This window comes from Lemur catta, chromosome 3, assembly GCF_020740605.2.
Source record: "Lemur catta isolate mLemCat1 chromosome 3, mLemCat1.pri, whole genome shotgun sequence".
Lineage (NCBI taxonomy): Eukaryota > Metazoa > Chordata > Mammalia > Primates > Lemuridae > Lemur > Lemur catta.
This window is the reverse complement of record NC_059130.1, coordinates 95,920,495-95,931,482: the sequence shown is the minus strand read 5'-3', so window position 1 is coordinate 95,931,482 and position 10,988 is coordinate 95,920,495. Positions and strand designations below refer to the sequence as shown.

At 51.1% G+C, this 10,988-nt stretch overlaps 1 long non-coding RNA gene across 1 annotated transcript; it reads right to left on the bottom strand.

Annotated features, from left to right (window-relative positions):
• Nucleotides 1-309: 309 nt before the first annotated feature.
• Nucleotides 310-5,167, bottom strand: LOC123635677. Its single transcript, XR_006734187.1, has 3 exons — nt 4,961-5,167; nt 1,666-1,887; nt 310-1,265 (listed from the first exon to the last, which is right to left on the bottom strand). It is a non-coding gene; the product is annotated as an uncharacterized LOC123635677 (long non-coding RNA).
• Nucleotides 5,168-10,988: the final 5,821 nt, after the last annotated feature.

Genomic DNA, 10,988 nt, shown 5'->3' with positions numbered 1-10,988 from the left:
TGATTGTAAGAAGATGAAACTAAAACCATGATCGTGAAGGCTGCTTAAAATAGAAAAAACTGGGAAACAATCTAAACATCAAACCGGGAGAGATTGAGAAAATAAATGATGGTGTAGAATATAATTGAGTCCCCTTACATTACAACTGCTGTACAACTGAGCCTGTTGCTATAGAAAGCTGTTCGTGACAAGACATCAAATGACAATGTGTGTTATCCAAGAATACACAATGGTATTGTGACATCAGTTACACTGAAATATATAAATGTACATATTATTTATATGATACTATATGACTTAATGGTTGTCTTGGGGGCAAGTAGGACTTGGGGTAGTTTTTTTCTTCTTTTTACTTGTCTATATTTCTGATTTTTTGGTAATAAGCATGTGCTGCTTCGCAATAAGGAAAAATAACAACCAAAGTTACTTTTAATTGGAGAAAGCCAAGCACAACTACCCTGGAGTAAGACAGACACTGCAAAGAGGGGAGTGAGAGTGACGAGGGCTGGAGCACTGAGACGAGGCCGGTCTGCTTCCCGCCACCTTCCTCCAGGGCTACAGCCGTGCTTGTCACCCCCAAACTCACAGAGATGTCAGCTCCTCCAGACCACGCCTCCTCTCACACATCCAGTCAAAGTGACAGGAGGGAACGGTCACCTCTGTGCAAGTCTCACGTGGGCTGGGGCAGGAGGAGGGGACAAAGGCCCCAGGGAGCTGCCAGGAGACAGGCTGACCAGGTGGCCTCAGAGGTGGACCCCCATTCATGATGAAACAGGTGTGATGTGCACGTGGCAACTTCTGAGAAACAGGAATGTCTCATGGTGCTTCTAGCCTACAGTGATCCCGTTTCAGGTAAGACAGTTTATTTAATCCAGAACTGAGAGGGAGAAAAAGTTGGCATTTTCTCCCGAAGAGGGTTCACTAGAACGACCACAGCTGAGACCGGAACAGCCTGCTTCAAAGGTGGACACGAGACGGGCAAAGTCCCGTGAGGAACGGCGTCCAGGCACGAAATCTAACGGGGGAGGGAAAGTCTCTTCTTGCAGCATCTGTTGGCAGAACTGGCCGCAATTCAGCAGACAATTTTCTCAGCGTTACTCTGAAAGCTTTTGGACGCGTGCTGCTGCTTCGGCTTCTGGCTCCTGTTCCAGCTCTTGCAGCTGCTTTCTCCCCACAGTGAGAGAGACCCCACTGTGCTGTCCTCCTTCCACAGTTCTGGATGGATTGCTCGGGCTGATGCGGGTGGCTCCCGGTCACTGCTGTCGCTGCGGAAGACAGAGTGCTTGTCATGATCGGGCTCTACTGTTCTGTGTTTCCATCGTGTCCATTACAGACAGAAATGAGATACCGAGGGTGGGGTGGGCCGTGGGCAGGACACACAGGAGCCCGGGGAGGGGAGAGGGCAAGGGGATCACAGGGGTGGGAGGGTCGATGGAAGGAAGGGCACCGCCAGAGATGGAAGGATGCCGAAAGGGGGCAGAAGGCGAGGCCAGAGCACGAGGCCAGCTTGGGCTGGGTGCTCGTACTCCTGCCGCGCCCTCGCCACCACCTGCTTGGCCCATCTGCCTCCCAGGCTCCGTCTTCTGGCCCAGTGGGGGCCATTCCAGCCCCACCTCCCCACCCCCACCAGCCCTCCCCTAAGCCCTGCCAGAGAAGCAAACTCACTTCGCCCCTTCCCGGGCCACGTGCCTCCAGCTCCGGCTCTCCTCGGGGCTCCTGGTGGCGTGTGAGCAACTCCCTTCCCCCGTCGGTTTCCTCGGCCTCTGGCGTGGTATTGAAATCCGTGCTTCAGAACCTCCTGTCTTCCCATTCTTCAGGACGTTTGTCCCTCGACTGGACAAGATCCAGCAGGGGTGGGCAACGCAGGACCAAATCCGAGACACCAGACTGAGAGGGACAGGAAGGGGAAACACGGGCAGTGCTGGGTGATCTGGACCGGCTGGCCACCTCGTTCTACTTCATGCGTGGACATTTAGACGAGGGAAACCGCACCGGAGCAGAGCTCTAAATTCAGTGTGCGGCAGGGGCGCCAGAGTACTTTTCCTGTGGCACCTGAGACCTTTCCTCGCCACCGATCTTCACAACACAGGTGCAGGCAGATCTACCTTCCAAAGACTTATAAACCCAGGATGGTTTCATACTCTAAAAATGTGTGAAAACCAACCATAATCCACACACTGCTCTACTTATTAATATTTCAGTCTCCATGGAAGCACATCCGGCAGCTCTCTCTGTTGAGACTTCCAAGGTGAGCCTGCCCCCTTCCTACCCTCTCCTCCAAGCAGGGGCTTGCTGGAGTGGTGGCCGGCACGGGGAGCTTGGGGCCAGCAACAGCTCAGGCCAGGAGCTTCCCTTCTGCTTCGGAGCCACCGGACTGTTCACCAAGCCAAGCTGGGTAAACAAGTGGATAAATGCAACCATGTGCTGTGGTTGTGACAGTGACTAGAATGTAGGAATGCATCACTGGGAGCCCCGGTCTTAAAGCACATACGCTACACTGGTGGTTCCTGGACTTCGGTGCACATCAGACTCTTTTGGAGACCTTGTTAAAACACAGATTTGGGATTACATCCCCAGGGTTTTTGATTCAGTCGGTCTGGGGTGGAGGCTGACAGTTGGTGTTTCTAACGAGCTCCCAGGTGCTGCTGCTGCAGCTGCTGGTCCAGAAGCGACACTTTGAGAGCCACTGGCCTGCACCGAGAGTGCTCGGCGAGCAGCAGCACCCGTCTTCTGACAGGAGCCACCCACAGCCCACTTTCACTTCACCCTCTAACCTCACCCAAAGCAGGGGCAGGGAAAAGACTGCGACACAAAGAAAACTATTGATAAAAGTATTCATTTTAAGGTTAAGAGTGAGGAAAACCATCTAATCTACCTAACTAAGCTTAGAGAGGGCAAGTACCTTGTTGGAAGAAACAATGAAACACAGATCGTTGATAGCAGAGCCCAAACTAGAAACCCCAGCAGCACTATTCTCGAAATCCTAAATACAGAATCTTAGAAAACCTCCCGATTTTGGCCAACACAGGAGTCATAAGGGCCAAGAGTTTCTGCAATCAGCAAATTTAGGCTTCCCCTTCCCGTCCTCAATGCCAAAGCACTCATTCCACACCACAGTCATTTCTCAGTAAGGCTACGATGGAAGCAGTTCCTGGTTCTTGCCAAGTTCAACTGCCTAGAACTCAGAGCTGGTTTTCTCAGAAATTCCATGACACATGTGGAGGGTCCCTGGATAACTCCTCCCATGAAGACCCTGCTGCCGAACCACAGAGATGACAGCACACAGGATCTAACTATTGTGAAGAACATCACTTCCCAAAATGTTACTCTGACTTTCGGCTTGGACCTGTGCCCCTGCTGGTCCCTCTTCCTGGAAAGTTGCTGCCTCCAGTTTTCTCACGTCAGGCTCCTTTTGTCACCCAAGTCTCAGCTTGTCTGTTTCCTCCCCCGGAGTCTCTCCTGGCCATCCACCCAAGCAGTTCTCACTCCCTCATCCTGCCAGCTACACTGCATCTCATCAGCCTCCTCTGTTTTCTCTGTAGCCAGCACTATCTGAAACATTTTATTCCTCATTTACTTGCTTATAACAACCTGACACTAGGATGTGAGCTCGGAGAGGGCAGGGACTGTGTCTTCCTTGTTCACCACTGTAGCCCCAGCACCTAGAAGAGTGCGTGGTCCACAGCAGCTTCTCCATACAGATTAGCATCTGTTGAGTGAACAACTGAACATACAGAGGAATGAAAGAACCTAAGACATCAGCAGCATCTTTTTCCAGTGTGGTTCCCAAAGTTGGAATTCAAGACTTTCCTTTCTATTTCTCTCATTTTCAATAGCAGAAGCTGGACTCCTTGGGCTTTAACTGGATGTGGCAGGAGAGAAAGGTGCCTGAGGCTGGCGTGCTCAGTGACAGGAAAGAGGAGACGGGAAGTTCCAGGGCTGGGGGTGGTGCTGAGTCACTTCCCGGCTCTGCCTCCTTTCCCACAGGAAGGACGGTGCTGAGTCAGGTCTATCTGGATGCAGGGTTTGGGGAGCACAAGGTGTAGTGGAAGAATGAGATGTTTCAGAGCCAGACGACTTGGGTTGGAACCCCAGGCAAGTCATTTAAATCTCTCTGATCCTCAGTTTCCTCATCTGTAAAATGGAATGGCTGAAAATGCCCGAGGCATAGGGTATTTGTGAGGATCAAGGAAGTTAGCGTATGTGGAAACTCTGTGAACAGTAAAAGACTATAACTTGCTATTAAATGATTATTAATATAAGACCATGTAGTGTCTGGAGGGATCCAAATGGGTGAAATTTCTCAGGGTGTGCATCTCTCCTCGGTCCTGCTCTGCCACCTCTCTCAGTTCTGCCATTAACCCCAAGCCCCAGGCTGCCGCGTGGAAACCCCAGCCTGATGGCAGCAGCCCTTGGGTGCTGGCAATGGCTCCCCGAGCACCGGTGAAGCTGTCCGTGGCACCGTGGCCAGTGGCAACAGCCACACGCAGTGCAGCCAGCAGGAAGCCCAGGAGAGACCACTGTGAGAGGCCGCAGAGAGGCACAGGGTCCTCGTGAGTGGCACTGAACCAGGGCAAGCAGTGGGAAACAACTGGGAGCCCTCCACTTCCGGCCAAAATGCTCTGGACAACACAAAGCCCCAGAGACAGGAGCGTCAGGGCAGCCAGGCTCCCTCTTATCACCAGGCCCTGGCGTCTTCAGCTCCTTGGGCAGGGACTGCACTTCCCAAAGGCTCTAGGCTCCCTCCTTCCCCCCAGGCCTCCTTTCTTGACCTTAGTGGGCTGCATGACCAATGTCCCATTGACCACATTTTAATGCTCTAGATGACAAGGCTCTTGGCCTTAAGGTGTCCTCAGGTTACAGATGTCACCTTCTCTGGCCCAGTCACTCCCAAACTGTTCCTACTCTTCCTTGAGCGATAACCTTAACGACAAGTCTCATGCAAAGAGTAACTTCTTACCCTTTCTAGCGAGAGTTCAATTCACTCCAGCAACTGGCTCCTAACCACAGAGGGCCGAGCAGTTTCCACGCAGAACTGTGTGCTCCAGCGTCCTCGGGAGCGCGAAACCCGCAGACGGTTGCTGTCACTGAGCAGCACACGGTCTGGTTGGGGGCACAGAATTATCGCCACCACCACGAACTGCTGTTTTGGAGTTCACTGCCAGGAAAGAACCCATGGGGCGGCATGCGGGGAGTAAAGTGAGGGGGCTGGACAGGATCACCTTTGGTGGCTGAGCTCTCTGCTGAAATGCTGTGCTTCCCAGGGCACCTAGATCCTGGGTGAGTTTTTTGATTTCTGGAAAAGTTGCCACGACACAGCAGGAGCTGGTCACTGCCTGAATCGGGAAAGTTTCCAGGAGGCATCACACATCGAGGGGCTTAAAGAATGGAAGGATTTCAACACGTAGAAAGGGAGAGGAAGGGAGTCCCAGGCTGAGGGGAGTGAATACGGAAAAGGAAGAGTGAAGGGTGTCTCCAGAAGTGGGGTGTGGAAGGGACGCGCCCGCAGCTTTAGCATGGTGGGGTCTGGGGCACCTGTGAACTCTCCAAGGTGAATCTGCCCGAAGCCACCCCAGGTCTCCACCTGCCGCCCCTCAGCAGCTGGCTCTGGGCTGAGGAGGCCAGCTGGGGAGACACCTGCGGGCGGATGATCATGAACGTGTGAGCATGAATGTGGGGGCAGAGCAGAGGAGCTCACACGTCCAGGACCGCTGGCTTTCAAGGGACGAGGAGAGAAAGTCACCAGAGAGGCAGGGGCAGGATCAGGAAACCATGGAGCCTGTTCAGCCTGTGCACCCACCAGGCTGTACCCAGGGCCACCTATTGTCCTCTCAGGTGGAGACAGACCTGCCTCATCATCTCTCTCTGTGTCTCTGTCTGTCTATCTGTATCTCTCTCTCTCTCTCCCTGGGTTCTGGGCTGGGGCCGGGAAGAACAGCAGGACTCTGTCACTTCAGGCAAATCTTGACAGATGGGGCCAAGACCTACAGGCAGGGCCACCCAGCAGGCGCTGGGGAGGGACGATAAGGGGTTGGCTGCAGAGCGGGGCTGGGTCTGATGGGCCCAGGTGTCTGGTTTCAGGTCCGCCGGGTTAGCAACGGAGCATCACACTGAAGACAGAAGAGCCCGACTCCCCCCCCTGCTGGGACTCACCTCCCCCCGTCCACGGACTCCTCTGGGCTCTGTGCCTGCAGACCCCTCTGTCTGGGCACCTCACAGCTCCCTCTTGGCATGTCCTCACTGCACTTTCAAAACCCGGCTCCAAGCTCTCCTTCTCCCTGAAGTCCCTGACTCTTCAAGTCAAAAATCAATCTTTTCGGCCGGGTGCGGTGGCTCACGCCTGTAATCCTAGCACTCTGGGAGGCTGAGGCGGGTGGATCGCTTGAGGTCAGCAGTTCAAGACCAGCCTGAGCGAGACCCCGTCTCTACTAAAAAATAGAAATAAATTATCTGGACAACTAAAAATATATATAGAAAAAATTATCCGGGCATGGTGGCACATGCCTGTAGTCCCAGCTACTCGGGAGGCTGATGCAGTGGGATCGCTTAAGCCCAGGAGTCTGAGGTTGCTGTGAGCTAGGCTGACACCACGGCACTCACTCTAGCCCGGGCAACAAAGTGAGACTCTGTCTCAAAAAAAAAAAAAAAAAAAAATCAATCTTTTCCTCTCCCGTGCTCCCAAAGTACACAATTCTCACAGCACTTTTCACAGACTAAAATTACGTATGGCTCTCTCTCCCCCACTGGACCATAAAACTCCTCAGATTAGAGGCTGCATCAGGGGTCACACATTCAAATGCTCCCAGGGCAGGCAAGTAACGTAAACAGGTGACACAGCTCATCTATGGGACGTGAGTGGTAGCTGTCTTGCTATTGGCCAGACAGCAGGGGTCAGAGAGCTGTGGGGAACCAGATGTCTCTCTGTGTGCCTCATCTAAACCGCATGGGTGCCTGTGGGGAGACCACTGACATGTGGGAACACAGGCCTGTCCTGCCAGACTCCAGATTTTCAGGGAGAAGCCATGTACCTGCATTCTCATGTGAAAGCACCCCATCTTTATGTATCAGCAGCAAATTCAAATTTAAGACACAATGTGTGAGCCAAATAAAATGCACCCGCAGCCAGATGCGATAAAAGCATGTTGACTGAAAAGCAAATGAACGAATGAATGAATGAATAGAAAAGAAGGAGCAGATGGGCGGAAGAGGGGGAACCGGATGGATGCCCAAGTGTCAAGACGGGTTGGGCACGCTCAAGGTGACCCCGCTGCCAAGCTGTCAGTGTGAACATCGGCGTGGTCTCGCTCGTCAGCTAAGGGGAGGATAAAAGCCCGTGGCTCTGTGAACTCAGAGTCAGCAACCGGCTTCTCCAAAGCATTGTAATCAGAAGCTCTTGCTGCAGCCAAAACGCAGATGCTGAAGCAAGTGGGTGTGCACACGCTCAACGTGCACAAGGTGCGCAGACGCTGGGGCTCAGTGAGCCGCAGAGTCCACACTCCCTCCAAGTCCACCTTACGCCTCATGTTACAGATGTGTTGAGGGAGGAAGGAAGAGATAATTTATAGCAATTTGGGAGGCGCAAGGGAGAAAAGACAGGAGTCATCCGGCCAGAATTCTCCCCATCTCTAGCCAGAAACTGCCTCTCTGTTGCCTTGTTGACCGCTCCGAAGCTCTGGGGAGGGCAGGAGCGAGCCTGGCGTGGGACTGACTCCCAGCCTGCAGGAACACTGCTCGGAGGGAGCGGTGGACGAGCGGCCCATGTGGAATGCCTGGGGTTGCAAAAGAAAAGTTATTTCAGGTTCAACTGAGTTATAATTTATTTTTTCTAACTGATCATTACTGCTGTCGGCTCTATAAATAACCACCTAGGGAGTCTGCTTTTCTGCTCCCAAATCCTCAAAAAGCACTGCCAGGTTCTCTGTGGTTTCTGGCCTGCCAAGCACACAGCACATTTCTTTTCTGTGCAGCCCTTCAGGGAATCCTTCTGCAGTGTATGCCAAGGAATCTGCTGAGTTCTGCCCAACTCAGTCCTCCCCTTCTTGATCCAGTTCCTCTCCTCCATACTGGCCACCGGGCCCTCCTCCCCGACTCCACAAGAGGCCCCGCTCCCTGGACACAGGTGGTTCCCAAGCCAAGGTCCTGGCTTCTCTGTGTTTACTCTGCTTCCATCCAACTGCAACCCTCCGCGCTCAGAAGACAAGAGTTATTTGTACTGCGGAAATCCAGCCACAGCATCATTTGAGGTCAGCCCTGGGAAGAAAAGAGGGTTGTCCTAATGGTATCACTGGTAAAATATCAAGGGTCACTACAGCCCCAGGAAGGACGGCTGTGGTTTACGTGAAATCAACTTAAGTGACTTAAGGAAGAATATATTTAAGTACAACTCTGTTTAATCAAGTACAGAAAAAAAAACTCATGTTCTTAATGGTGTTCTGAAGGATGTATGCTTAGGTTCTTTCTCAGTGACATGGGGTTTTCGCTTTAAACCGAGAAACTAGGAAGGAATTGATATTCAGGAAGACCCACTACACACCAAGCATTGATTCGTTTCAGTTTCACAGGGTATGCCTACAAGGTATGCATCCTTGTGCCCGTTTTGTAGATGAGGGACCTGAGCAAGGCACTTGCTCAAAGTCACGTGGAAAGAAAGAGGTAAGAGTGACATTCAAGCCCAGGGTCTTTCCTTTCCTACCCTGTACTGCCTCTAGCTGGAAGACGAGAGTTTAAGGCTATGTTTACTTTTCTATTTTTCAGATTAATTTTGCAGCTCAGAAAGCAAGGGCAACTTGAATATTTAACCACAGTTCATTAACAGCCGTATTTGACCCTTTTTGGAATGAACCTCCCCGACTAGTTAACTGTGCAACCTCAACCATTCTCTCTTGCACCATTTATTAGGACAGTGACCGCAGGGGCTATTTTAGACCACTGTAAAGGTCTAAAAATGAGAGTTTATGTATTTTTGGATAGTTATTAAAATGACATTCACACTAGTAGCAAAATAATGAAAAATGTAAGTTTGACCAATTAGTCAACCGTCTGAGGCAGGTGAGGGACCCCCAGAGGCTTCCACGGCACTCTGCTCACTCTGTGGCCGCACCTTCTACACCACATTGGAATGGCCTGTTCATCTGTCTCTCCTCCTGGGAAGTGATCCCAAGGTTTCCTGGTCATACACCCTAGCAGTAAATATATGAGTATACCCACCTATGTCTATATTTGTTTATTCATAAATTATGTTCATATCCTATCACCCACAAAAATAGAAAAAAGGGATGATGCGTGTGGGTCTATCTACCTATGTATCTGTCTACTTATCCATCATATTTTCTTCCTGCCCCACATGGATCATCTTCCCCTCCATGGCCTCCAACATGCACATCCCCCTTTGGAGACCACGGTCCTGAGCAATGTGTTCGTCATCCTTCATTTATTCATTTTCCTCCGTCTCCAGTAGCACTGCCCTAGGTGGGGTACTGTGCTAGGCCTGGGGACACTCAGGGAACAAGATGGACAAGGATCATGCTTTCCATGGCGCTTAAAATCCAGTGGGAGAAACGATGTCAGATATCATCACATAGTGATAATGGCCACGAAGAAAATAAAACAAGGGGTGATGTGACAAAAAGTGAATGGAGAGTGACCGTAGGGGTAAGAAGGAAGTCACACTGGACCAGCAGATGTCCTCAGTGACCCACATGAGGAGGAGGCTGTCATGCAAAAGTCTAGTGGTAGAGTGAGTGTCTGGGCAGAGATAGTGTCAAGTGCAAAGGTCCTGAGGCAGCAAGGAAGGCCAGTGAGGCTGGACTATAATACTGGTTAGGAGGAGAGCCTGGAGAGGTTGGGAGCTCAGGCTGGGGAGTCCCTGCTGGAGATGAATCGTGGCCCCATTGCTTACTATCTGAGTGACCTTGGGCACTAATGACACACGCTGCCCAGGGTTATTAAAGGAGCTATGCAAAGGACTAAAAAAGGACATAATGAAACATCAACATCAGTTAGAAAAATGCCCAGCACACAGTTGACATCAATAAATATTCACAGCAGGCCTTGGTGTCTGTTTGTTTATCATTAGTCTCCTCCGTGGCATGGAAGCTCGCGCAAGCCAGGCCTGGCCAGTTTTCTACCCTGCGAAACCAGAGTGGTTGGCACTGTGCCCAGCCTATAGGAAGAACTCAGTGAAAATTTGGTAAATAAATGGGTTTTAAAAATGGGTATGGCTACAGAAAATCAGAGTTTGGCTAAATATAAAAGACAGATTTTTTTAAACCAGATTTTTTTCTAATTATAAAAGTAATGTCATGTATATTCTGGGAGTCTTCAATATTTTAACAAAAATGGGGTCATAGTCTACAGACCACTTAGTACATATTTTCCACTTCATGTGTCTGTTAGGAGAGGCAGGAGGGCACAGCCCCCACTGGCCACCCAGAAAACAGGGGTAAGGCCATCTCCTCAAACCTTCGTCTACACTGAGTGCTAACCTTTTAGACAGTCGTTGCCAACTTGTTAAGGGAAAGAACAGCATCTCATTGTTCTAATCTGCCTTTCTTTAATTACCACGGATGTTGAACAGTTTTTCATTTGTCTTGCTTCTCTTGTGAATTGTCTGTTCGTGTTTAAAAGGAAGCCTATTTTCATAATTAGATGCAGCAGAAGAGGTGGCCTCACAGTGAACTCCCTCCCCCGAGGGAGGGTCACACAGGCGTGGGCGGTCGCCCACCCGGGAACCGGCCATCGCTTCACCTTGTGGACAGCCAAGCCGGACGAGCTCTCAGGTCCTTTCTTCCCCTGGGATTGTTTAACTCTGGTCCACACCAGCAAAGGCGGTAAGCAACCCCCACAGAAAAGCAGCCCTGCAGATCAGTAGCTGGGTTCTGGAGACCCTCCAGTGTCAGGAGCCCCCTATGCTCTTCCAAGGTGGGTTTGATACCTAAACATCTCTCAGGAGCCTCTGCATGAGGACACCCCAGTTATATCAGAAAGAA